This window comes from Maniola jurtina, chromosome 12, assembly GCF_905333055.1.
Source record: "Maniola jurtina chromosome 12, ilManJurt1.1, whole genome shotgun sequence".
NCBI classification, from domain to species: domain Eukaryota; kingdom Metazoa; phylum Arthropoda; class Insecta; order Lepidoptera; family Nymphalidae; genus Maniola; species Maniola jurtina.
The window spans coordinates 6,330,980-6,357,091 of NC_060040.1; the positions used below are offsets into that span (position 1 = coordinate 6,330,980).

The window sequence follows — 26,112 nt, forward strand, 5'->3', positions numbered from 1 at the left end:
AGAGTGAGGAAATTCTCGGTTTTCGACATCGAGTGAATCGACATCTGTCAAATATTATAGCTAGGGATGACGTGAAATGAAATCAAAAACCTAGTCTTTTTATAGCCTACCAGCGTCAAATGTAGGTAACATTTGACGCCTGCCAAAGAAGGTAAAGCCTTGACGCTTTTTAACAAGTTGAACTGTGCCACCGTTCACACACCGCTACCACACCGTTATCACTGCGTAGAGAGAGATCTTTTATGGTATTGGAAAAGTACGAAGGTTACTTCATACAGCCAGTCGACGAGGCGTCAAAAATATAAATAGGTACTTCCACTATTTTTTCAGCGGTTCTAAATATCAAAAAAAAAACACACTTACCTCTCTTAAAAAAGTCATTTGTCTCTTTAAATGTTGGTTTGAAATGTAATACCTATCGTTATAAAACTAGTAGAGCCAATAGTGGGCGGTATATAAATTAAACCGTAAGAGATTAATACGTGGCAATAGAATACTTATATCCTACTGTTTCTACTACTTCGCTCGTAAATCAAAACATGAAAGACGAACAGTACGTCAACCATAAAAACGCTATATCGTCCATCGATCAGTTCATACACGCACCCAACAATAGTGTACCATTGTGGCGTGCTATCTAATCGTAATGAATATAAATTTTCAGATGACATTTACGATCGAGACTCGGTATACAGCACTGTACCTATCCTATAGTATAAACACGTTAGATTTTTTATTCACGTATTCTCACTGCAACAATAAAATACATCGATGTATCGCTCACATCAAACTGTAACATAGTCTGCGTTTTTTCAAATTTATTGTTTGTTTTATCAACTGTTATTGATAGAGTTTATTTAGAATTGGTAACAGTATCCAACAAAACCTTTTGTTTATGCTCTTAAAAACTAGTACATACCTATTGTTTTTAAACCACATATAAAATTATTTTGGAAAAAATGTAACTATTCCAAACTGCTAATCTAGCCAAGAATTGACTCCGGATACATTACTTTCAAGTTTAACAAATGCACCAATAAGGGAGAATATCATTGGTGAAATGTAATATTTTATTTCATTCGTTTTATATCCAAATTTATCTTTATTTTAATTAAATCCAATGTTATTTATTAGACAAGCGCTAGAAAAAAATATTTGTCAAGACTGAATCACTGTCGCTAGATGAGCGTTCCGTACCTATATTTTTTCCTTTAGTTTGAATTTCAAATGCAAAACGCAAATTTATTAACGGTAATAGTATATTTCATTACAAGTGCGGAAAGGCTGTCATTGCAAAGAGTTCCGACAAATGTCTACCCGAGCCGAGGCGTAGCTGAAGGCGAGGGTTGACAGTCGGAACGAGTTGCAATGACGGTTCCGCACGTGTACTGAACGACTATTTTTAATACAGTTGCGAAAAAATGAAGCAATTTAATAAAATAATAAAATTACAATAAACTCAACTAACTTAATTTAATTTAATTTAAAACGACTTTATTGTTAATAGATATTAAAAACTAGGGTCGAAATTACTCATTTTAGGCAACCAACAACTAAACTCGCAAAGAAAATTTCTGAAAAATGGCGCCAACCATAGACTATAAGCAGAGTTTTTTTTTTCTTCACCCATTCTGGTAGGCAAAGGGAACTATGCCCACAGCCAAGTCTTCAGTAGAAGTTTTTATTGATATGAAATGAAAATGAAATTTAATGAGATGAAATGAAATGAAACCTAACCAAACTCATTCAATCAAATCATTAAATCTGATATTGAAACAAATTAGTAGCTTCTTTTTAGAAATGTACGTATTTGCATGAATCATAAAAACTTCTATGAATTTTTTTAGTAAAAACTTCATGGTTGGTTTTTCTTTTTAATATTTTGACAGTTGGGAAAGAAAAAGCACGAGTGCGGGAAAGGTAAAAAAAAAGCACGATTATGTAATAGCCCACATCCCGAACGCTATACGTCCCTGCAATATGCCACTTTTTGAGCAACTGTATTAAAAACTATTTTTCATGAGTGGAAAATTGCGAAAAATATAATATAAAGAAAATGCGTAATTAAGATTAAAGGACTTCTATTATTAATTCTTTACCAAAGATACAATACCTACTGACCCCCAAAAAGTCAACTGAACATATAAATATTTTAAATCTTTAAAAATCCATGTTTATTCAAAGTTTTAGTGTCATAAAATGTAAGGAAAAAATGTAAAATAAAAAACGACACGACATCGCCGGACCGAAATGCATATTTTTCTCATCAGAATTCTTTACACGAATTTATGGATTTCTAATTAATAAAACACTTATCAAGACACTTATCTAAAGTGGAGATCAATGTAAATATCTCATCTCAAAAGACAATTACATTACAAATCACGTAGTCGGTAAATAACCGAGCGCTTCCGAAAGAACAGGTTTCAGAAATAAGTCTTATCTACACTATTAAAACTAATGTCTCCGTTTTAGGCACCTAGTTTTAATGAATCCCTTCAATACATAGAGATAAAAAGTCCATCCGTAACCAGCTGGTGATTATAAATTAAAATTACTATGTTCACCAACACACAGCTTTTACCATGTACTATAAATGCACAATTTTGAGAAAAGAACTTCCACATGCCTCGGTCTTGCGTCGCCTGAATCCAGCGGCTCCCTGCCAATCACCTGATGTCATCCGTCCACCTAGTGAGGTGTCCTCCAACGCTGCGCTTCCCGGTGCGAGGTCGCCATTCCAGCACCTTGCGACCACATCGTCTATCGGGTTTTCGAACTATGCGCCTTGCCTATTGCCACTTCAGCTTCGCCACTCGCTGAGCTATGTCGGTTACTCTAGGTCTCCTACGGATCTCCTCTTTTCTGATTTGATCGCGTGGAGTACCTAACTTATGGAGAGCTTGGGGTGCGGAGCGTTCGCGGAGCACCGGAAAGCGCAGCGTTGGAGGACACTTCACTAGGTGGACGAATGACATCAGGTGATTGGCAGGGAGCCGCTAGATTCAGGCGACGCAAGACCGTGGCATGTGTAAGTCCCTACAAGAGAGACTATGCCCAGCCGTGGATGTCTATCGGTTGTTGTTGACGATGATGATGATGAATGTGTTTCAAAGAATACAAAAAGCTGTCACTCTGAATTAACCGTTAACATCTGATAGTTGTTTAATCTATCGTAATGTACCTACTATAGCTTTCTTGACGGGTTACAAAGGTCAGATTGCAATCGCGCTATGTAAAAACTGGTACCTAAGTGGTCTGATAATAGGTTATGCTGATTAATTTAGCCTCATAAAATAATACGTCATGGCTTAAGATAAAAATCAATTGTAACAGTGATAATTGAGTAAGCCTAATTCAGCATTAATCTTATGCGTTTTTAACCCCCGACCCAAAAAGAGGGGTGTTATAAGTTTGACGTGTGTATCTGTGTATCTGTGTATCTGTCTGTGGCATCGTAGCGCCTAAACGAATGAACCGATTTTAATTTAGTTTTTTTTTGTTTGAAAGGTGGCTTGATCGAGAGTGTTCTTAGCTATAATCTAAAAAAATTGGTTCAGCCGTTTAAGAGTTATCAGCTCTTTTCTAGTTTTCTTGTAGAAAAGAAGGTTAGATAACCGTTAGGTTCATAATATCATGTCAATTGACAAATGTCAAGCTGTCAAGATGGACGTTGCCTAAATACATAATTATTTATTTGAAAATGATGTTTTGGAAAACTCAAATACTTTGGATCGTCGGGGGTGTTATAAATTTTTAATTTACACTTGTACATTTAGGTATTATAGATTTTATTCGTAAGAAATTAACAACTCTATTGACTATATTGACTAAACTTTGTTATTGTATTTTGTTTATATGACAACACGCAACACAAAAGAGTGATGTTATATAAGTTTGACAGTTTGTATGTATGTGGCATAATCACTACGAATGGACTGATTTGAATGCGGTTTTTTTAAAATTCGAAAGCGTATTTAATCGAGATGGTTCTTAACTATGTTGAGAAAGAAATCTGTTCAAAAAACAACAAAAAATCACTCAAGTAGGTATAGTGTGCATCGTAGGTATACCTAGGTGTAAAAAGAATTTCATTATTCTGAATTCGAAGTATCAACCGCAAATTTAAATTGTTCAAACAAACGTAACGTAGTCGGGAGGCGTAATTTGCGGGCGCATTTCTGGGTATTAAAAATAATTTTATTTAAATACACAAATAATGGCTTCCTCACTATTTACGGCGTTGGGCGAGCGAGAATTATTTATCACAATGACATCGTCCGGTATATAATTTGCCATGTAAGCAGGAGCGCCGCCATTACGCGCTTCGGCAATTCATTCGAAATAATGAGCGCGGCGGCTACCGGCCATTCTTTCACAATAGAAACTTTACCACGAATCTACACTTAGTTATATTGCCGCATTTGAGCAGCAGTCAAATAAAGTCAAACTGTCTATAACTACAACGAGCCACGACTGCTCACATAGTGTACCTACTAGTCACAGAGATATGATGTAACATACAGAAGGTTCGACGAAGCCGTCTATTTAGAGCAATTTGCATCTGCGAGCAATAAGTATATAAAGAGAGTGCGGTGAGTGGGGATAAAGGAAGGACCCGAAACTGACCTACGTACTTAGTTAGGACCCTATGTGAAAGTTTCATTTAGCTACCACGAGATCAAAGGAGTTGTACTAATGTGTCTCTCTTTATTTTGTGGTGTAGCAGTTAGCAGAGCAATGAATGGAACAATATGCTACCACTTATACGAGTACATAACTGTTCTGCCTCAAACGATGTTCCTTACTGTTTGCTCTACTTCCAACTGAATTCCTTGGTGTCTAAAGCGTTATTTTCCTATAGATATATAGGGTTATATCAGGGAACGAAACCTAATAGTTTCAAACTTTCAAGGAATGCATGGTAACTATTTAGTTTTTAACATAACCAGAAAAATAGTAATACATAAATTCCACAACGGAACTTATTGATCTCGAAGATGTCCTTACTTATCTCTCAAGTAAGCATCATACAGATATATATTTTACAACTGATATTCAACATGCTCCCGTTTGCAAAGTTATGTGTGATATTATTTCATTTTTATTTATAACAAAAAGAAGTTGATATAGTTTTTGCCCATTCCATAAGATCAACAAACTTTAGTGTTTCTATATTGATTACGGCAAGGTCATCGGAATCGTTCGATTTATTAATTGATCCGAAAAGACGGTACAATCACTCATATGTTTTAGCTAACTTTATTTTTATAGCTCATAAATAACACTTAATTTAATCAAGATCATCGATGCTAGATGACATGGCGTCATTATGAATGAAACCAAATTAAGTCCATACTAATATTACAAAGGCGAAATTAATCTGTCTTTTTGTTTCATTTTCAAGCCTTGAGGCTGAGCTTATTTCGACAAAATTTGGCAAAGAGATAAAGAAGTAGACATCTTGCATCCGGAGGATGGACACACGATACTTTCTATCCAGGAAAATCATAGTTTTCACGGGATATTTAAAAAATCTACATCCGCGGAGAGCAATCGCGTGTATCAATAGGTAAGCTAGTTCTACATAAATCATGACTAAATGGCCAAGCAACTTCGTAATTGGTTTGATTTGAAGGGATGTAGAGTTGATAGAAGCTTGAAGCCAACGAATTATGAATCACAAAAATATAACCAAATTAATGTAGGTACCTGATACCCACAGGATAAATAGACTCTCTGCTTAGTACAAGAGCAAACAGAAGTATTTGGGTTGATTCTTTTTGGAACAACATAGGCAAAATTACCTTTTCTAAATATACGCACCTACATCCAGAGATACCTACAATGTTCAGAAATATTCTGAGTACTAAAACTAGATACCTTTGTACATTTCTATCAGACTGCAATGATATAAAACCCATGATAATAACTAACATGTATTAAAAACATCATACAAAATTCAATTTAGCTAACCATACAAAGCCATAATAATAGATTGCGTAACTTAACTAAGCTAATTAAGTATTCAATCGAGCACAATTATACAATAACCTAAATAAGCTCACTCTTGAGATAACTAGTTAAAATATTTGACCCTGACGGGAGCAAAGGAGCGATAAATTAACGCTAAGTAATATTATTTGCATGCAAATGGCCTTACATTGTAGATAAGAAATGATTTGGGCTGAGTTATTCAACGCTATCATTTAATTTAATTGGAAATGCTTTTGCAGGTGGTTTATTCATTAAAATTTATCTGTAACTTGATAAGCTACGAGAGTGAAAGTCTTCATTAAACTCTAAACATGTAAATTTTCTTCTATGTATAACGAATATAACTAGAACCATGCTTCTACATAGCAGAACACATAAAAGATACGACCATCATCTCTGTTTACTTTTACACCGGTGAGTAGTGCTTTGAATGCTCTACCATTTAATCGTTTTTTTAAAGCAGACCAAGGGATGGGGATTATAGACCCCCCAACCTTCGATCGAAAAAGAACTTACTATATTGGCACCATTGAGCCAATCTAGTAACAAATAAGGTGGACACTTGACGTATGCTTTTCCATTACGTCAGTACGGCGTAAATACATCACGGCGAGTCTTAATCAAGACACGACGAACGAGATGAATGCGTGGACGAGGGGAGATACGCGGACAGAATTAGGAACAACGACTAAAGATTTAGATGAGAAGGAAAAATTAACTGCTACATTGCGTTGCGTCGTGTAGGTATAAACAAAAAGTTCATCCTTTTCATGACATTATGTTTTTTTGGCTTTATTTATTTTCCGGGACATGGAATATATATTATAATAGATATCAACAGGAATGGCAAGGATAAATTAATTGATTCGTTACAATAATACACACCAACTTAAAAAAGATTATTCAAAAGTTGTTTTGCAATTGCTGGGCGAAAAGATCTGATGTAGAGTCGGCATGAATTAAGTTTTTATTAAGTTTTTAAAAATACCGTGAGAACTGTTTGATTTTATGGGACAAAAAGTAAACTATGCCACTCTCCAGGACTTTAGTTACATACATACAAAAATCACAACGATCCGTTGCTCCGTTGCGGTGTGACTAAAGGACAAACAAACATACTAGTAGCTGGTGAAACTCAACCAGGAATCGAAGGCTTGGACAAAGAAAAGTACATTTTTTTAAAAACTTTCATTGTAATGCAAAACAAGCTACAAGATAATTGGTACCACAAGTTTTAAAGTCGTAATTGATTTATCGCGTTTCCCATTTCACAAAAATTGAAACTTTTCTAATAGCGGGCCGGTTGAGACCCGCGGCGGGCGGAAGGGTTAATTAAAACGAATGGACGGTCATCCGCGAACAGAGTGTCGAAGTTTAGCGGATCACCAATTTCAATGCTCTAATATTATTACTAACTCCGGGCCACGTTTCTTTAATTAAAATTAACGACGCGAAACTCAGACAGTCAAACGAATTATTAGTACAGAAGGAAAGTTTTAATTAGTTCTTCTCTTTCCGAAGTACGTTTGTACGAAGTATTTTTATTTAACACTAGATGATGTTCGCGACTTCATCCGCGTAGATTTAAATTTAAATAGTATAATAATAAGAATAAAAATATGCCTATAAATCTCTTATCTAAGCGGATGGGTCTTTTAGAATCCCGCGGGAACTTTTTGATTTTCCGGGTTAAAAAGTGGCTTATGTCCGTCCCTGGGATGTAAGCTAACTCTGTACCCCACCAAAATCGGTTAAAATACTGGGCCGTGAAAAGCTAGCAAATAAACAGACAGAAAGACACTTTCGCATTTATAATATTAGTAAGTATGGATTCCTCACATTTTATATAATCGAGCACTATAATCGTAAATGTGCCTACATATAATAAACCGCCAATAACAATTTTCTTTCGTTCCACACGAGAAATTATCCCAATCTAAATTTAATACTGTTCAAATTCCTTATTATCAATGCCTATCAAAACGTAGATACAGAATGTCAAATTACTCGAGATTTACTCTCTTTTGATGAACCGACGATTCGTAATTGGTCTTCTTTTACAATAATGGTAATAACTATACAAATTATAAATTTCACGGGGAAGCCCGTAGCAAATCTAATTATGTATATTTTTTTAAATAATTATTCCAGTAAAATAGTACATAGGTAGCTAACATTCGACACCTAATTATAGAATCAAAACTTACTAAACGGAAAATACTCGCTCATTAATTGTTGAGTTTCTTGTTCACACATTATAAAATGTCGTCTGTAATAAAGATGCCATAACAAACTATATTATGTCACTAATCGTTGATGATAACATTTCTGAAGTGCCTAATTAAAATTGTCAATGTACAAGCAACGGTACAAATGGCAGGTACCATATTCACACCTCGTGAAGCCCCAGGGGCTCAGACCGGTCGCCGAGCCAGCCAACCAGCAGAGGCGTTGGAAAGATGCCTTTTAATTTTGGCCTCTGCTTCGGCGCCTACGCTCAGCGGCGTAAACAAATCGTGAGATGAGATCAATGAATATTAAACAACCTCCAAAACAATTTCGAGCAACATCGTCGAGATAAAATAAATAATTTCCCAAATAAACACGAGAAAAGAAACACTGATTGCTTCATAAATTGTCAAAAGGTTACCCCGGTACCGATGAGTTTTGCAGGTCGTTTTAACTCGGAAATATATGAATAACGCTCGGCAAATTGGTCGATAAATAAAAGAGTATCTTAAATTATGTCCGCCAAATATAAATTACCTTTTCGAAACTAATTGAGATAAATGCATCACCGTATGTGAATTAAACGAAGCAAAAATAAAATCGAACATTGCTCCGATATAAAGGTTATTAACAAAGTTATTAAATAATCTAAAGAGAATATCATTCGTAAACGCTCCAATTTTGTTTCATAAGCATTCATTTCTCCGAGTCTCAGTAGTCAGTTGTGTCACTATCTCATTATAGACGGGAAAATAGCCAATATCGACAGTTACGAAAACCATTTAGGCAAAAGTTTTGCTGACCCACCATATGGGTAGAATTGCCTCCAATATTGTTTTTCGACAAAATAACTTATTATTTACAAAGGTCTTCTTACTATTAGTACCTACCTACTTGGATATTGGAAAAATAAATTAACAAAAATAAGCCCCAGGTTTTAACGCATTCCATCTTGACAGCGTAACTTTTTTTATTGTCAAGTGTGTTTCAGATATAGTTAATTTTCAATCATCCAAGGAAATTACTAAATAAAGAGATACACTGCGTGCCTATATAGATTAAATATTTGTGACATAATCAACAACGAAGCTAAGCTACATGCTCAAGCTAACAAGTACAGTAGGCTACACGTATACGTGCAGACGACGTATGTGGCTCGTACAAGAGTGAACTCCCAGCCGCTGTGTACGTATGAGCGAGCACGGTACCGTTAACAAAACGAACATCGAACTTGACAAATTGCTTACGCTCCTAATGTCCAGACACCTCGACATTGGATGACGATATCTCTAACATCTGGCCAGATGCGGCGATAACTCGATCGGCTCAAAAGACACGGTGCGTAGTGTTGGAACAAATTAACTGTGAAACTTTCTAAATTGTTTTTTGAGGATGCCGGTTTTTCTATTAAGCCTCGAACTTTTGTTCTAAAGTTATAATATTATATAGTGTGTTCTAACTTTTAATATGTTTGTCCTGTTTCAGCAAATCAAGATCATTTTCTTTTAAATGTTGCATGCGTTTTTAACCCCCGACCCAAAAAGAGGGGTGTTATAAGTTTGACGTGTGTATCTGTGTATCTGTCTGTGGCATCGTAGCGCCTAAACAAATGAACCGATATTAATTTAGTTTTTTTGTTTGAAAGGTGGCTTGATCGAGAGTGTTCTTAGCTATCATCCAAGAAAATCGGTTCAGCCGTTTGAAAGTTATCAGCTTTTTTCTAGTTACTGTAACCCTCACTTAAACACTTGTTGTAAATTTTGAATTCACTTTTATTCCGTTTTTTACAGCCTTGCGCTTGGCTGTAATCAGATCACGGTTTTGTCACGGATCACGGTATGATAAAATCGGTTTGTAGTATACATATAATAAAAGAAAATTTTGACTCACTTACGAATGTCTCATCAACGCCTAGCCCAAACCCTCAGACACAGAAAGCTGAAATTTGGCACAAAGATTTCCTTTATTATGTAGGTAAGAAATAAGGCCAGATTTTTCGACTACCAGTTTTTTTTGCACTACCAGTAGATATACTCCCTGATCAAAATTTGGTTAATCCTAACCGTGTTTTCCCAAACAACAAGGTATAAAGAAGAAGTTTAAAAATTGATTTCACAATATGTAATACAGGCCGCTCTCTAGATAACACTATCAGATCGATGTCACCAAACGTCAAATGCCCATGCGTGGACTTCAAGTATCGGTTCAAATACACTTTATAAACCGTCTTGTCTATCGCACATCAATACGGGAAGCACAATCAATATGTTAATATCACAGATAAGAAATTCAGATTCCTAAACATAAACCATACAGACGCCGACATGGTCAAGAGTAGCTAGCATTCTTGGTTGATACGATCGTAAATAAGGTCGGGTCTTATTCAAAATGGTGAATGTCTGATGAGTTTTTATCAATTTTAAGTTTTTATTATGCAAATAATACTATTTAAAATCCAAGTTTAAATATTATAATATATCCAATTGTGAGAACCGTTACCACTTAAACGGTTTTACGGATTCTGATCAAAAAATATCAATTAGACACGATCACTCTTACAACTCTAATTATTTTATAGAAACATTAATCACAATATAGTTTGTTATAAAAAGTTAACGTATTACAACATCAAATGAGCGATGTTAGCCTGGTGATTAAGACAGGTTTTGGAGTTATGTGTGTTTTAAACAATTAAATATCGAAAAACACAATGAGGAAATCTGTATGCCTGAGAGTTCTCCATAATGTTCTCAAAGGTTTGTGAAGTTTGCCAATCCGCACTTGGCCAGCGAGCGTAGAAATCTTCTCATTCTGAGAGGAGACCCGTGTTACAGTGAACCGGCGAAGGGTTGATGATAACGATGATGATGATTATTATTAATACATCATACTTCATTCTATTTCCTTTATGAATTAATAACTAATAAAAAAATTGAATAATATGCAAAAGCTACGACCATCAATCGGTTCGATAGAGAACTATTAATACCATCTACGATTGTTCGCGGTAAAAGTTATTTCTATAAAGGAAACAATAATTAAAAACTCAACAACAGTGCCGTAAAATCGTGATTGGCTCCAAGTGAAATCTCGTTACGGCGATCGTAAAAGTCGACAATAATTAGGCGGGCACAACCGCAAGCACCGATATGAGCTGATTACGAAAGAAATACAGTCGTACCGCGTTGATTTATTGCGCACAGCCTTCGGTTTCATCGCCTCGCTTCACCTCGCCTCGACTCTACTTACAAATAAAGAAGTAACGCGTGTAGTTAATGTACATTATAAAGAGACACTATGAGTTCGTTTATTTCTGCTTCTACTAAGTCCCGATCTGTATCTACAACTTTCTTATGTTATCAGTATAACGCATACCTCAGTAGAGGATTGCTCTATGTAAGATTTTCAACACACGTAATCGAGTTGTTGCGAAAATTAAGTCAACGTCTACGATTCTATGTATTAAATATAATACTGTATGTTTCCATAAAATAAATAAATTAAATTAAATTTTAAGTTTTGTAACACCGATTTTAGTACTCGACCCGAAGACTAGATGGCGCTAGTTACCCGGTAGTTCGCGTTACCGTGAATCATGGGTCAGTTGTATATATCGGCTAGCATATGTTTGTAAATTCATTCCTTCGCTCGGTACTCAAACGAGTTACGAACTCTGCATCCACACCTGCTGGGACAGAGTTAAACGCTAGTTTCAGTAGTACCAACGACATAGGTGGCACGAACCCCTGCATCCACATCTGCTGGGACGGGGCGTTCCGGAAACCTACCAACCTTCATAGGTGGCACGAACTCCTGCATCCACATCTGCTGGAACAGGGCGTTTTGGAAGCCTACGGAGTGTCAAACTATAAGATTGTACCTAAACTAAGTGGTGAACCAATATATATAGTTTCCGTCTAGTTCGACCTCGTGTTTTCTTCATCGCCTGCCTAACCTCCTCTACAAACTGGCGATCCAACGTGCGGCTGGTCCAACGCCTCTATAAATTGGCGATCCAACGTGGGGCTGGTCCAACACTTCTACAATTGGCGCCCAACGTGGGGCTGGGTCAAACACCTCTACAAATTGGCGCTCCAACTGGTGGCCGATCCGACGCAACGGCCGACGGTGTGAAGAGTGTCAATCAAACACGAGCGTTAGACGGGACTACAGGCGACTTATAAAGGACGACGAGGAAGTCTTTGATGAAAGGTGGATTTCCGTGGACATGGATCCACACAACATCTTCGAACTCTGTGAAGAGAGTTTCTGAACTACCTTGATGTCACTGATGTCACTGTGCATTTTGTTAGAATGGAACCAGTATCTTCGCCTTCGCTTCATGAAGACAGTCAGACAAATACGCTGTCAGACTAACCTTATAGTCCGCTCATCTCTTTGACACTCAGCCCACTGAAGAGGAAACACTTTGAACTTTTGATGATTATTATCCTGTACTAGATGCTCTACATGAAGATGCTATGGAAAACTGGAAAATTATGGCGACGCACCCAAATTTTTTCTTACCAAGAACGAAAACGTGTTCAATCCTAATGGGAAGCAAGCTACTTTGTCCTTGGAGCAGTTTCAGTGCAGGGGGAGGGTGGATAAGCACTTTGTTAACACAAAGCCTGAACGAAGATTTAAGAGGTTGGAAGAGAACGACTTACCACAGCCCACTCAAGTGATTCGCAAGAGAGGCCGACCTCGAAAGCAACCCATCCAACCAACAACGGTGAATCCTCGACGCCCTCGAGGAAGACCTCCAAAATCGCAGAAGAACTGAAACCAGCTTCCCGACTTCCTGTCTCTCTCGTCGGGACGACTTCGCAGACAGAGGGGGAGACTGTAACACCGATTTTAGTACTCGACCCGAAGACTAGATGGCGCTAGTTACCCGGTAGTTCGCGTTACCGTGAATCATGGGTCAGTTGTATATATCGGCTAGCATATGTTTGTAAATTCATTCCTTCGCTCGGTACTCAAACGAGTTACGAACTCTGCATCCACACCTGCTGGGACAGAGTTAAACGCTAGTTTCAGTAGTACCAACGACATAGGTGGCACGAACCCCTGCATCCACATCTGCTGGGACGGGGCGTTCCGGAAACCTACCAACCTTCATAGGTGGCACGAACTCCTGCATCCACATCTGCTGGAACAGGGCGTTTTGGAAGCCTACGGAGTGTCAAACTATAAGATTGTACCTAAACTAAGTGGTGAACCAATATATATAGTTTCCGTCTAGTTCGACCTCGTGTTTTCTTCATCGCCTGCCTAACCTCCCCTACAGTTTATTATTGAAATTATATTTCTGTATGTTTCAGAGCCATCGTCCACGGTGATTTTTTTGCTGCGATATAGTTGCGATTCAGCTGAAAAAGTTTGCGATACATAGCTAGCCCGTACACTAATTGCAAATGCAAATACTGACAAAATGTATCGATATAGCTTTGCTTCAAGTTTCAACATACGCGCGGCTGTATTACCTACTACAAAAAGTCGCCGTGGATGATGTCCCTAAATGTCTTTAGCATAATCTGTAGGTGCTTTTTATTTTGGGTAAAACTCACATAATTTACCGAAATAAACAATCGTTAATTTAATATTGTAAATGAAACCTTGTTATAATGTTATTATATTATTATAATAATGGCGGTGATCAGATCTCAGATAATTCAATGTAATCCATAGGCTACAAGTAATTAACTCTGACCGCAACATACACGAGGTGAATACGATACTGAGCCACAAATTATCGTTAATTGCGTGGCCGATATATTAACACACATTATAATTATCAGTACATAAATATCTCGTCACTAGAATATTTTATCCTACAACAAAACCCCTGCCTTGATAAAATGGTTTACCAAATTTTTAAATTAAAGCAGGTTGAAGGGACCAGAGTTCGATCCCGGACTCGCACCTCTAACTTTTCGGAGTTATATGCATCTTAAGCAATTAAGTATCACTTACTTTAATGGTGTATAAAACACCGTGAGGAAACCTGCCTACCCGTTCCATAATGTTCTCAAAGGTGTGTGAAGTCTACCAATCTGCACTTGGCCTGGGTGGACTGATCCTTCTCGTTCTGAGAAGAGACCCTTGCTCAGTAGTGAGCCGGCGATGGGTTGATTATGATGCTGATAATAATTTAAAAAAACACTTAAATTTTCATTTTACCTAATAAGATTTAGTATTTCGTAGCAAACGTAGCAAATCCATTTTCATTCAAAATGTATGTGTAGAACATGGTTTAATGCGGTCCAGTTAACATTACTCATAAAAGATAAGCTCAATTCGTTCAAGACGGTAATTACTTCACATGGAGTTTTCCAGAATAATTTATTAGTCACGCGCAACTCATACATAAATAGAAAGAAGAATAAGCAATGTTTTTTTTTAGAATTTTATATAGTTATATGCAAGATAGCTTTGCATTCGTCAAGGTATCAGACAGACAGGCACACTTTTGCATTTATAATATTAAGTATGGAAGTACTGATTATTTCAAAGATTAATATAATCAATCTACCTAATCCATCACCAAGTTACTTAGCAACATTGTTAATTTTCAGAAAAGACCATACATGACAAATAACAACGCGTCGCGTACTATAGTATTGAGTAACAATTTCGGTCATAAGTACAAGTTGTTAGTTGTCAATAAATGCCGTACAGTTTTTAACAAATAACAATGTTGCTAAGTAACTTATCGACAGGTTATTTTATTTTATTTTATTTTACAAGGAAAACTTACAGCTTACAGGAATAATTAAATAGCTAATAACAAGGTTTCACAAGTAATTTAATAATAAAAAAAACTCGACTGGGGGTAGAGAAATTAGAGGGAAAAAGCAGTAAGATAAAAAACAATAAGGAGCGAAAACGAATACGAAAATGGAAAAACGGAATCCGATTTCAATTAATAATTAACTTCGGCCGTAAAACAGTAGGTACCAATCCTGAATAAACTGATGCACGGGCACAAGTTCATGGGTGTTCCACTCAATCATCGCTGCTCCATCATACGTGAACATTAACGCGTAATAACTAAACGTTTATTAAACATGAGTGTACAAGCCTAGTAGACCTAGCATCGTTAAGGTACCGTACCGTAAAAGTCATGTAAACCAGTTATCTATACTCGTCAATTTTATAAACTTCCAACTGGCTATAATCCTAACCTAAGAATATTACAATAGCGTGTTCTAAAAAAGACTACTTTATTTTATGGAAAAAAAGGCAACTGAATAAAACCGCGATACAGCACTCGTTACTTAAGAAAATATTACTCCCCTAGACGACTTGATGGACGAAAAATGCAAATGTGCAAATATAGTTTGAACTAAATTGCCTGTTACAAACAATAAATGTTGTTCCAGGAATAAAATGTTGGAATTATTACCAGCATATACATGCCCCGGCCCTTTAATTTGACACATATTATTACTTTTATAGCTTCTGAAGGAGGAAACGACAGTAACTTTAAGTGGAGTCATATATCAAACGCCACTTACCAACCCACGATGACATTCTTTAGGAGCACACTGGTATTCCATTAGATATATCAATTTAAATTAATAATACAATATTGTTAAGCAAAGGAAAGGTATCCACAGATCATCAAACACTTCAGTAATGCGTGCTATGAAAATGTTTTAAAATAAGTGGTTTATGTGCCAAGATTGTGTTCAATAAAATATGTTTGAATCACGAATAGCTGCAATAAAATGGTTCAATCTTACAAACATCTACTTGTGTGCATCAATATAAAGTTGTAAATTGTTTTAGGAGATATTTTAAACCGCCCTTGAAGAAACTGAACTTTAAGGTCTATTTTAGGGATAGACAAAGTGAACAAGCACACAAAACAAAGTTTTAAAATTGGTTCAAGTCTGTTTTCCCTAGTGACTGGTAAAACAAGGCACTATATTAGGTACTTAGGTATTGCGTTACAGTGACATGTAAAAGCTAATAACTCTACGCGACTGGCCGTTGTAGCGACAATCTCCTGAGGATGCTCGGCTGAAAATCGAAGGGTAAAACTGACGCTAGCCTAATGACTAAAAACCGTCCCAGAATAAAACTGAAACAAAAAACTGGTCAAGTGCGAGTCGGATGTGCACATGAAGGGTTCCGTACCGTCGTACAAGTACTTTTATGAAGAACACTGCAAGTTAATGTGATTTAGAAACAATTTTTCCGTGAAGACATATTTATTTTATTTTATGATGTAACCACAAATTCAGAGTTTTTGGTTTTTTTCCTTTATTTGTGTTATGAGACAGCTACCTGCCAATGATTCTAGGTCAATGGAAAGTAGGTACCCTATAGGTTTTCTTGACAGACACGACGGACGGATAGATGGACAGAGTGACGACAACAAAGTGATCCTATAAGTGTTCCTGTTTCCTTTTGAAGTATGGTACATTAAAAACTTAAAAGGTATACCGAATAAGGGATCCATTTGATACACTTTTCGCAGAACCCTGCATCAATAAGGGTTTTCAGAAATGATGGACACGAGGTGGCATCACTGAGGCGTTTAGGCACCATATTCAAGCCATTTGACGTAGGTATTTCTAAAAATTTTGCTATGTCGGAGCAAACTAATAACTAAGCATTCTTTTTTAACCCCCGACTCAAAAAGAGGGGTGTTATAAGTTTAACGTGTGTATCTGTGTATCTGTGTATCTGTCTGTGGCATCGTAGCGCCTAAACGAATGAACCGATTTTAATTTACTTTTTTTTGTTTGAAAGGTGGCTCGATCGAGAGTGTTCTTAGCTATAATCCAAAAAAATTGGTTCAGCCGTTTAAGAGTTATCAGCTCTTTTCTAGTTTTCTTGTAGAAAAGAAGGTTAGATAACCATTAGGTTCTTAATATTATGTCAATTGACAAATTTATGTCAAGCTGTCAAGATGCCTTCACTTGTCGGGGGTGTTATAAATTTTTAATTTACACTTGTTAGAAATATTAGTTTTGGAAATCCCACGTTTTTTGGCGATAACTCAAAAACTATATTTTGTATTGGACTGCAGTAGACCTGAATATTCCTACAAAGTTGCAAAACGTTTAAGACGTTAGAAATCGCATGAATGGAAAGTTCGACTTGACCGATGCATGTAGCCACTTTATCAAGGAAGCAAGTCGACGTGAAGATAGATGCGCCGGGAGCCAGGTTAATCGAGTCAGCGGTATCTGGACGATGTCATTAAACCTTCATCACATGCTCATACGCTAGCCGCTAGACTAACTGGACTTGGGAGTCAACACGCGACAAAATTGGCCTATTTAGGTTTAGATTTTCATTTTACATAATCTCAGATACCGAATTAGGTATGTTATTTACAAAGATGTTAGAGCAGTTACGTACGTCTACTCATCCGATCCGAGTCCATGAAAATACGGATATAAAAAACTCTGACCGAACTCGGATATTGCTTACGCACTAATCCGATCTCTGATCCAAATCCAAGCTATTCAGTGGACATCTTTGACATATCTAAAATCATTTGAAAATCGGTTCAGCCGTTTGAAAGTTATCAGCTCTTTTCTAGTTTTCTTATAGAGGTTTTTGTGTCGGGGGTTTTTTAAATTTTGAGTTATATTTATCCAAGCTTGCATACCTACTTGCTTACTTTTTAAAAGCTGCGCATTCAGTTTCAGTATGTAAAACAACCGCGCTAAAGCGATATTGAAAGTATTTATAAGCTCTCTTTTGGACGCTTCTTCAATGCGCATTAAAAATTAGCTTGATTGAAATGCACAAGCCATATTCGATTTATCGCTTACACCGGGCGTACAAATCACTGCAACACTGTTGCAATAAGCAGATCCATACAAGTCATTCGACGAATATTTTTTGGGGCAGACAAAATCGACCTGCTTAGACTACACTGCTGATTGATCGATTTTAATAAATGAGGTGTGTGTGGTGTTATTAAAGTAAAAAATAAAATTAAAATTTAAAAAAAATTCATGCACAAAAACCTCTACTAAAGAGTAAAAATATCTAAACTATCCCAACGCACTTGTTAAATTAAATTAAATTTATTTTAATACTCCCAGACAGCGTGCGAATGTTTAATGGTATTTCTTCCCATTGGTGCTCGGATTTCGGAAAATTGAGAGACAAATTTGTGAATTAAAATTCCACCCTTGGAATGCCAGTAGCCACTGAACTGTGTAGACAGCGGCCGTTGAACGCAAACTGACTCGACAAATTTGGTTTACCTTAAACGTTCAGAGCAGGATTATTTAACAAACTAAAAAGCCGGAAATCTTTTCAAATGATAAACAGGATTTTTCCCCTGATGTCTATTTGAATTTCTGTACAGCTTTCTCCAACGGTTTTCCCTCAAAACTACATTTTGGGGTTATATAGCTAAGCTGATGAGATCCATGCCGGTAAATATTCTTAAGAGGGCTCTCTCCGTCACTCGTTTCATACAATCGTAGTTCCAATTTCAGTTGAATATTAAGCAACCAAAGTCCATGAAATTTTGCAGACATATTCTAGAAACTAATATCTATGTCTGTGGTTTTCCAGATTTCTGTTAAACTATTCGGTTTCAAAGTTACGCGGTCTTAAAAATTTACGTACAAATCTTTGAGCCCCTGTAATTTTAAAACTACATATTTTTAGAAAAATCTAAAACACCACAGACACAGATATTAGTTTCTAGAATATGTTTGCAAAATTTCATTGACTTTGGTTGCTTAATATTTAAATGAAATTGGAACTACGATTGTATGAAGCGAGTGACATTATAATATGACAGTTCGTTTGATTTCACAAAAGTTCATGGTTCATACTTTTTTATGCATGCTTGTTTGCCCGCTGTTCACATCAAAAAAAAAAATTATACTTAAACGAGACGTAAAACCATTCAGACCTGCATACTTTTAGCAATATTAACTTTAGTAAAGCTACCAGCAACATAATACACTAGCAGCATTAATTCAAATTGACCAAGTATCAAGCGGTAGTAAGAAACAACCAACTTTATTCTTACAATATAAGAAGGCCAGCATCAAATAAATAAGTCCATAAAAAAGGCTATAATTAAGAATTAAAGTTCAGCTTTACACGAAATTGTCGCGAGAGACCCGCGAAACACTCCTGATTTATAGCCCTCGAGTAATATTTCCAGTTAAATTGTGAAGTTACCGCACTGGCAGCAGAATTATCGGTAAGGGATCGGAGCAAACCGCTTTTAAATTATTGTTTAAAACATGGTGTGCGTGTGACTTCATACGGCCGATGAAACATTGCCTATATCTTATTATAAGCTCTTTATCGGTTGTAACTCTATTGACTTATTACTTGCCAAGGATTATAATATAATGTAAAGTACGTTACTTTTTTTATTTTCTGATGTTCTTTTTACAAATTTTTTCCCACTTATAAAATTCTATGTTTTACTTATTTGGAATACACTGCTTAAAAAATAAAAATTGTTTGATTAATATTAACTTTAAATTTAATATTTCATCCGCAACCTAACTCAACCAACAGCGGTTAGGATAGAAAAAGCTTCGCCCTATATATCAGTAAATATAGACATGCTACATGGAGGTCGCAGTTAAAGTGAAGAGCTCGTCAAGTTTACGGTGCAAAAACCGCTAGTGTAGTGGCGGCAGGCGAAACGAGTTGCAGTTTTTGTTGGGAGCCCGTCAAAGCGCGGTGTCGCGCGGCGCGTCGCCGACTCAAATGCGGCCCTTTCTAATTGGACGTCTACCTGTTGCCTCGCTTTACTGTTTTTTAGGGTTCCGTACTTCAAAAGGATAAACTAAACCCTTATAAGATCACTTTGTTGTCTGTCTGTCTGTCTGTCTCTGTCTGTCTGCCTGTCTGTCTATCTGTCTGTCCATCTGTCCGTCTGTCGTGTCTGTCAAAAAAACTGTCAAGGTAGGTCTTATAACACAAGTGAAGGAAAACCGCGAATTTGTAATTACAACACAAAAAAAAATTAAAATGTGTTGAACAAATAATTAGTATTATTAATTTTCAAAGTAAGATAACTATACCAAATGGTGAATCATATGAAAGGGATTTGCCTGTACATTCGGATTCGGAAACAGATTTTTATTTATTTTCATGCATAACAGTTTTTGATTTATCGTGCAAAATGTCGGAGAAAATACCCGAGTACGGAACCCTCGGTGCGCGAGTCTGACTCCCATTGGCCGGTTTTTTCAGCTCCCAGACGAATATGCTTGGTGATGAGCACTTTACGTGAAGAGCGTTGTAATATCCCTCTAGGCAATCTGTCTTCACCTTTGTGCTTTGCCATTTTGATGGGCTTTACAAAACGTTTTGCCTTGAATTGTAGCCATGCAAATAGTAGGATCTCGTAAGTTTACTTCAAACAAATCGTTATGTATAGGTCATTTCAAAAAGAACTCGGCTTGTATAAATCTTCTCTACACATAGAAACGCTTATACAGTGTAATTCAAATCATGTTTTTATGCCTACTGCAATCAACTCATGATGTATTTTTACAACAGCTATGTATTTCCTTTTTCACTGCGTCATGTAATAAGATCGGACTTCAATAAACCCTACCGTTTAAGTATTTACGAGTATGTAGAGCAGGCTGTATCACTTGACACCTTGCAACAATGTTGAATTTGCACTTAAAATGACGCGTATCTTCCTTTTCGATACTATTTGGTTTGAATACAAAAGTGGTGACTTGAAAATAATATTTAACGGAAATATTATTATAAAACGGAACGGTCCCTCGATCATCGGTCATTTCGGTACGTTTTGTGGTCATCAGCTACTGGTGCGTGAAGATAGGACGCGCGATCAAATGATCAAGTTCTACCTTCAAGAGCTTTGAATGACTATGACCTGTACAGCTTTGGACTTAAAGCGTCATTTAGAGCTGCCGTCTTCATTATCTATGGTATGTGAAAAAAATCAGATTCCGACTTGACGTCATAAAATATTTGCCAAAGCAATTTAAAACTGATAGTAACATTACGAGACCATCATTAAAGCTTCCTTTACGTCTAAGTGATCAGTCTCAGTAGAAATTCGATCCCCACTTTACGCACCAATGTGCGTTAAACACGTTACTTCCAACCGCAAATAACACCTATCTTTTTATATCTACTTTCAATCGCTCTACTTACTTTTGAGTTTTTATGATATAATTAAAAGATGTCGCCAGAAAAAAATTGCTTAATTCATTGGAAAGATATATGTAGAGTCGATTTCATCGGTCCCACGATGATTATTATCATGATGACTATTCATTAGACACTTTTGGATGAATTCCGTGGTCATCGGAGCCTCCTATTTCGCGCATGCACTAGGGGTGGCCACCGAGGAGGATTTGATGAGTAAGAATCCCAAATGGCCCGACTCTCTCATGAGGTCATGAGGTATCTTACCCGATAGACGATGATCTTAAACGTAAACACCTAGCTGAATCATAATGAATATTATAAGTATACTTATTACTTAGCGCTTAGCTAATATACAACTATGATAATACTTGTCAAAACAATCTTTATACTTAGGATTAACTTTGACAAAATTTGTTATAACCCTAAATATATTCTTCAGTTTCAAATTATTTGCCGATTCGAAATTCAGCCTTTAACCAGCAAATTCGACATTATTTCTTGTCTACTTTATAAAGGGAATCTCTTTGCCAATTTTTAAGTTTTCTAGGTCCAATGGTTTGTGGCTGCAGGTTGACGAGTTGAATGAATCGGAACTTTTCATTTTATATAAGTATTTAGATCAAACTATTTAAAATACGTATTATCAACCCAGCATGTACAAGCACTAAGCAGGTGCTTCTAAAATCGAAATTTTACGATGATCGTCTATTTTCGGTATACATTTAATCGTTGAGTTGGTGATGCGTAACGGCTGGCCCAAAGACGCGGGATCAAGTGCAGCAGGACGCAACGCCGCGGTCCGACGCGTACGCCGATTCTCCACGCGCTTCTGCCGTGCGACCAGCCACAGCCGGAAACGGAGTGGCAACACAACAAAAAGGCATTACAGTCATTCATGATTTTTTTCCCACCGCCACCTGACTGTGCCGACAGGTTCCCGATATCTATTACAAGACTCATTGGAAGAGAGCAATAATTTCACAATGATTACGTTCGCGCTTATTAGCGGTATATGACCATTGTGGCGCGAAAATATTGCAAACATAAATTATGTCGACTTCTTTAGTAATAAGGGTGCGCCCGTACTGCGAGATTCTCTCGGAGTATTCTGTGAGCTACAGAAATTGAGTGCGTGTGCACAACATAACACAATTTTCAATATGTCACAGAACGTGACGGGTTTTTCTCTTTTTTTTTTGTTCTTGTATTTATCATTTATTTTTCCCCCCGCATCATATTCAACGGTTTACCGTTGAAATGAGGTTATGTCAGTGAATATAGTAATCGCAACCACATGATGAACTTTAACTGTCACTAAAAATCGAGGTTTGGCTGCACACAAGGAGCTAACTTTCTCTAACGACGTAAAATAAATGGAATCGATACCTGCCGATCTGTAGAGATCACGAACAGTTCGGCTGACAGCTATCTCGTTCGGTCGGAAGATATCGCCAAGTTTGTGGGAAAATCTTTAATAAGAAAGCGCAGGACCGTATAGAATAACGTGCACAGAAGGAAGCAAGTCTGTACGGTTCGAAAAGAAATACCTAACCTACTCTACACGAATGTCTCGAAATAAAACATTCTTATTGTTATTAGATTCAGATACAGATAAAAATACCGAGAACAAGATAACATATTGAGATGTAGGCTGACTAAAACAAAACATCGTAGCATGATGTATGCGGTGCGGAGATACGCGATCTCAGAGTCATGGAAGGAAAGTGGGACAACTTATCGCTTAGAACAATTTTGTAGCGCTCGCTTGAAACGTGCCGCTATTTGATAAGTTTTCTCAGTATGGTACGCAGACCAACACTACTAAAATTGCGGCATGCAACATTATGCTGACTGTACAAAACTGTATCATTGCAAAATGAATAGGCCAATTTTGGGAAGGCTATTCCAGTCCATCGGCCTGTATATTTCCACTTCTAGACAGGCATTTTCATGAAATGAGCGCGCCACCAAATAGAGTCCCTCCACATTCCTTACCCGCCCACTTCTCGCTATCTTCAGGACTCTCTTTCTCTCTGTGGAGCGCATTCTTCATTGCTAAGAGTTGTTGTAATTCTTTCCATTAATTAGCTTAGATAATGGTAGGAGATTTCAATAAAATGTATACTTATATTTCATGTAAGACAACTTGTGCCATTTATGAATCTATCTACTCAGAAAAAGTAGTAAAAATCTTAGTTCTCATCGGGTACTCTTTTTAAAAAGCAAAATAAGATCGCAAAGTCAATCCATCGACTACTTATCGAGTTTTGCGGGCACAAACATGCGGAAGATGGATTTTTGTATATAAAGATTTTAGATCAAAACTAAGCAGGCTTTAACACAGAAAAACAAACTGATAAAATGTGATTACCCACATACACATCTGGTCAATGAATTATTGTACTTGCCCGGGTTTCCTAATACATGTCATCGAAGTCTTTCTGTGCCTTCAATGCCAACCTGTAACGAGATCGTAGCTGGGCGATAATCGGCGGGTGGCCGTATCGCCCGCAGTTGTGACCACCTACCATCCCTAGATGTGTCTTGATTTGTGCGCGAGCGCCACGATCGATCCTCAGCGCCAATTTATTGCCTTTTCTAGACTATAACAGGACTGGCGGTGAGTTAGAACGGTCGGCCGACTTGCCGCAGAGTCCGTTGGTGAAAGAGCAATTGAACTTAAACTATTTTCTTGTATCGAATAGCGCATTTTCTTGCGGTCATATAATTTGGTCAGGAAAAGTAGAATCGCCTTATAATGTCGTTGACCATATGAGGAGCTGGCGAACAAAACAGGAATGTTCCTCTTTTAACTGAAATCCGAAAGCCCGTTGCACTATAATATTGTCGTACTAACTTGACACGCTTAACGTTTACGCTTTTTATTTACATATATATTTGTATGGATGAATTTGGATAGACAATACGTTTCGTGTATTATGTCTTAATTACAACATTGGTTAGCAAAAATATTAAACAATCAATATAGAATTAAAAACACAAAGAGATTAGATTAAGGCATCAACACAGGAAAACGGAATGTAATAAGCTTGAACAGGTAATCACACGATCCGATAAAGGAACGACTATAAAAGTGGCATTAAAAAGTAATTAATGTACTAAGGGTTCATTTAATGCAAAGCTATAACTGCCGCAGTGGCATACTTAACCTCGGTAAACAATTATACGAGTGTTTTGTACTCTCAGCTACCCATAACATGACGTACACAGTATTAATGTAATATTTAGAACCATTGATTGAACAGAATAAACCTACTTAGATATATGTAAGTAGTTTTTTATTGACTTATATTCCCTTTTTCTCTCAGACTTTCGATTTATTGATTGATTGAAATTGGTGATCAGTTTTACTCGTAAAGCTCAAAAAAGATTTTTAAACCTATTTCGTTGTTCAATTTAAACGCGGGCATACAGTTTTGTCGTTCAGTATGTGTCGTTCAATAACCCGAAGTGATACACACAAAATTACTCGACATATACACTCAATACATGTAACAAATGCGATTGAAAACCGTAAATATGCGGAGCGCACGTGTCACAGCATGCTCGTATATAAACTACATCGCCCGGATCCAATTTCGGTGAAATTTAATGTAAATGCATGAATTTTCCCCGTGCCACTCGTACAATCAGTGTCGAGAGCTGACATTTGCATATGCGTCGCTGAAATTTCAGAATAGCTATTCCGTGAAGCTTAACCGAGTTCCAAACTTGGCGGGAGCACGGGTAAAGGAAACGTTGCGGCGGGATGTGCCTCGTGTCTGACGTAACGAGGCCAAGTCGTTCAGCGTGTGCCGCGATATTAAACGCGCCATGCATTCTTGTGCACGTAAGCCACCGCAAAAAAGCACCCAAGTACGCCCTTCAAGTAGCTATTAGTCTTGTTATCTCGGCATATGTTAAGAGACGCATTAAGGCGCGCGCCGCGCTTCTGCTGCTACTTCAACAGATTCGCCATAAAAACATAACAGCTGGTGATCTGGAGCCAGTGGATGGAAAATCAGATCGCGAGGCGATGTCACACTCGGGTGACCAGCACATGTCAATAACAACTGCCGAGACAGGTAAAGCCATATCCATACTCTGGCGATGTTATTAATAAACGCAAAATAAAAAGTAGACCACATTTGTTCACATTCCCTAGAGGAGCTGCAATATGTACCTACTGTCGGCTAATTAAAAGAAACTAATTTTACAACTTTATTCTATGAAACTAACAGACTAACATATCAACTTGACTGAACTAGAAACTTGAGATTAGATAGGTTAAGAAGATTATCAGAAATCCCACCCAAGCAAAGGTTCATCTAGTCACCGATGGTAAACAAGTGTAAATTAAAAATTTTCAACACCCCCGACAAGTGAAAGTTACAGTAACTAGAAAAGAGCTGATAACTTTCAAACGGCTGAACCGATTTTCTTGGACTATTCCGCGCCTACGATCCAAAGTATCTGAGTTTTCCAAAACATCATTTTCAAATAAATAATTATGTATATCTAGGCAACGTCCATCTTGACAGCTTGACATTTGTCAATTGACACTTGAATATTATGAACCTAAGGGTAATCTAACCTTCTTTTCTACAAGAAAACTAGAAAATAGCTGATAACTTTTAAACGGCTGAACCAATTTTTTTGGATTATAGCTAAGAACACTCTCGATCAAGCCACCTTTCAAACAAATAAAAGTAAATTAAAATCGGTTCATTCGTTTAG

The 26,112-nt window shown here is 37.1% G+C and overlaps 1 protein-coding gene and 1 long non-coding RNA gene across 2 annotated transcripts in view; both read right to left on the reverse strand.

Annotated features, from left to right (window-relative positions):
* The window catches only part of LOC123870247 (lysine-specific histone demethylase 1A), a 395,360-nt gene that overhangs the window by 250,914 nt on the left and 118,334 nt on the right, over positions 1–26,112 (reverse strand). The gene's annotated exons all lie outside the window — the stretch shown is intronic.
* On the reverse strand, positions 2,625–13,353 carry LOC123870258. Its single transcript, XR_006797042.1, has 3 exons — positions 12,864–13,353; positions 5,238–5,242; positions 2,625–2,635 (listed from the first exon to the last, which is right to left on the reverse strand). It is a non-coding gene; the product is annotated as an uncharacterized LOC123870258 (long non-coding RNA).